Below are 3806 nucleotides of genomic sequence, written 5' to 3' on the forward strand. Positions count from 1 at the left end.
ACAATAACAGGGCAAAGGTCCAGGTACTTTCTCTTTATGCTCTAGAGACCCTAGAATAATATTTCAGAGCAGTATCATAATTACTCTCTGGAGAGCTGAGGCTCCATAATTCACATCTGACTTGAGCGTCGGAGTATCTTTGCAGGTACCTCCCCCTCCTTTGGCGAGTATGAAGAGCAACAATTGGAGAAGAGCAAGCGTCCCAGACAGCATCCCAGACAGCGTCCCAGACAGCGTCCCAGACAGCCAGGAGCAATAAAGACACACCGGACAAATGTACACCGAAACATATATATATATATATATATATATATATATATATATATATATATATATATATATATATATATATATATATATATAATGCGTAGAAAATGATTTTTTGCTTAATCTCGACCCTATATCACCCATTCAATTAGTCTAGCTATTAACCTATATGTTACGTACATACTCACCAACTTGTACAAAATTATCCGACAAAATTTCCAATATTCAAAGATTTGGATCTGCTAAATTTGAATTCCAAAACACCATATGCATGTCACCTATAATATGGAAGTCTTCTTTACATGTTTCCCTAATATAAAGTTAAACTCTTTACATGAATACAATTTGGTACGTAAATAATGGCGTTCAAGATCTCTCACTATAAAACAGATGACGATAGAATACTCAGTTGAGATTTCTCATTTGTTATGTTACATAATAAAGTATTTTGAGTCTCTCTCTAGGTTTAAGATTCCCTGTCGATGTTCAACGTTTGTGTCAGTTCGACATGAATATATTACATGCCATCATATGTCGTCTAGGTCAAAACAGAAGTGATATATAAACCAAGAAAACCACAGAAAAGGCCAAACACTTAACTTTCGGCCACGTAATTCAACACTGGCTCAGATGCTACCAACTCTAGTTTGCGTCACAATTCTTAACTTATTATGGTTTGTTGACACCAGAACTTTCTCCTAAGCAATTTGCTCTAACATCGGCACTTCCTCATTTGGAAATATTCACTCCTGGCATTCTAACACGGCACCAACCTTAATTACCTCACGAAAAACGTCCCAATCTAACTATTTTGTTACGGCATATGATCACTGTCAGTGGCATATGCTGACACAATGGCTTTCCTAAGATATATAACACTTTTTCTTTCATGTGTGTCGCGTTTGTGGCCATGTTCATTTCCCTTACAAGTTTTCCAACACTTTTTCTTCCCTTCTTTAGGTGACATATACAGTTACATAAGGTGCCGATGGCCAAAACCTTACACATCTTGTGTTATGTTATAAAGATAGAGTTTTATTGACTTTTTTTTTTTTGCTTTTCACAGAGGGAGACATGAGTGACATGGAGAGAGCAATGGAAGAAAAGAAAAGGAGGGGTTTGAGGGATTGTTTCACATCATGGCAGGTTGTATTGAGCATGATAATGGTGCAAGGTTTTATGACAGGGATGCAGCTTCTTTCAAGGGTCATTTTGGTTCAGGGTTCCTTCATCTTTTCACTCATTGCATATCGCCATATTGTTGCTGCATTTTGTGTTGCACCTTTTGCTCTTTACTTTGAGAGGTATGTTTTTCATTCTATTTATTACTTCTTCATTATTTTTCTCTTATTTCTATATTTATTAACTTCTTTTTAATTACTGTTTTGTTTGGCCTAACCTTTTTTTAATGTAGAAAATAATTTAAAATGAAGTTCGTATACAAGAGTTCTCAAGTAAAATACAACTGCTTTTGGTTTCAAACTCCCACAAGTCACAACCTACTAACTACTATCCCCTGTTTGCTTCTTCTGAACAATCTTCTATTAGGGTTTAAGATCTTCTAATGTAGTTCTTTCTCATGTTATTTTCCTTTTTCATTCTTTCAATTTTTTTTTTAAAAAGATCTAGTGTGTCACGACTCTTTTTGAAAGCTCTTTAACTAACTAATTCTTTTAAATCTAGTTGTCTTTTTCATAGCAAAAATATAACTTGGTTTTAAAAGGGTTTAGTTACTTGCCATTCCAAAATATTTTATACTCGTTTTACATTCATTAATATTTTATCTTCTATCTCTCGTTTTTCTTATAAATATAAAAAGTTTACTTTTTTTAAATGATTTATATTACTCCTAAAAATTGTTATCAAGTAATTGTATTGGGTGTAAAAAAATATTTCTCTTGATGTATTCTATTTAATTTTCCTCTTTCTGTAGAGAAGAATGACGGTAGACATAAAAAAATCATTAAATAATAATCAAATTTAAAGACGAAAAACAACTAGTTATAATTAACTAAATTCAACACAATTTTATAAATTGATTAAAAATTATTAATATTTAAAATAGTTTTTAATATTAAAAAAAATTATAATTGATTTCTAAGTTAAAGTTTAAACCGATCCCTAAATATCAATATTTTAGTTACTTTCTATTATTCATTATAAATTAGTCTATAGTTTGAAAATAAAAACTAATTTAGAATCAATAATAATAAATGTTAAAACTAGATAATGTTAAAAGCCAATTTAGATTTTAGTTCATAGAAGTTGTAATTTTTTTTATTAGTAATAGACACTTTTTTATATATCAGTAGCTTTTAATTTATAACTGAAATGCAATGAGTAATATTTTTTATCTCTAAATTTGATTATTATTTAATTATTTTTTAGTAAACGTTTTATCAAAAAAAAATATGCATAAATTTCACTTTTATGTAAATTCTAAATAGGTATGAACTTTCTTATATTTTTAATAAAATTTTATTCATCTCTTTTATTTGATTTGAAAGTACAACATTCACCGAATCATAAATAAAAAATTTGGAAAATTTAATGAATTTAATCATATATTTTATAATTATTTATTATTTTATTTTAAAATATATTTTATTTAAAAAAAAGTATAACTTTTTATATTTCAATAAATACAATTTAATCATATACCTTTTTTAAAATTATATTGTCATGATAAATTGTATTTATTGAAATATAAAATAGTTATACTTTTTATCAGTAAAAACAAAAGCTTTAAACAAACATAACTGTATGTAAGTTAGTGAAAATGTTTTAATTTTAATAGAATAAGATATCACACTTATAATAAGGAAATAATGTAAAAGAATATATATTTTAAGTGTAACTCAAACATTTTTATCATATGTTTTTTTTAATGAGATCCAGTTCAAAAATCATGTTTATATAAGATATTGACATAATTTTTAATCTTGATAATGAATTTATGAATATTTTATTTTATATAATTTTGTATATTGTTTAACTTTTCTTATACTTAAATTCTTAATTAATCATCAATATAAGTATACGGATATTAAGCGTCCTTAACGGAGATAAACAAAGAGTTATAAACAAATTTAAATTTGAGGAAATGGAATAACATGATTTTCAAAGTAGGTTACAAGAGGGAAGACACATTTAATTAAGGAATATATTACGTATAAATATAAAGGGATTAAGGAATTAATACTATGAAATGGAAACATATTAGAGAAATATAAAGGGGTTAAGGAATTAATACTATGAAATGGAAACATATTAGAGAAATTTTAGCCGTGAGGGTAAAATGTGGAAACGACTTTATGTGATCAAAGGAAACGGGAGAAATAAGAAAATTCCAATATTTGTTTTTAATGTATATTTCTCATGTTCGTTTTAGGAAAATATTATGGAAAGAAATAGAAAATTAAAGGAGATATGATAGCAATCCAATTTGGTTCATGCTAAGATATTTCAATAAAATAGAATAACACATTAAAAAATCCAAGTATAAGCTGAAAGTTTGTAAAAATAAAATAAAAAATGAA

This window comes from Vigna umbellata, chromosome 1 (assembly GCF_029865625.1).
Source record: "Vigna umbellata cultivar VRB3 chromosome 1, Vumbellata_1.0, whole genome shotgun sequence".
NCBI classification, from domain to species: Eukaryota; Viridiplantae; Streptophyta; class Magnoliopsida; order Fabales; family Fabaceae; genus Vigna; species Vigna umbellata.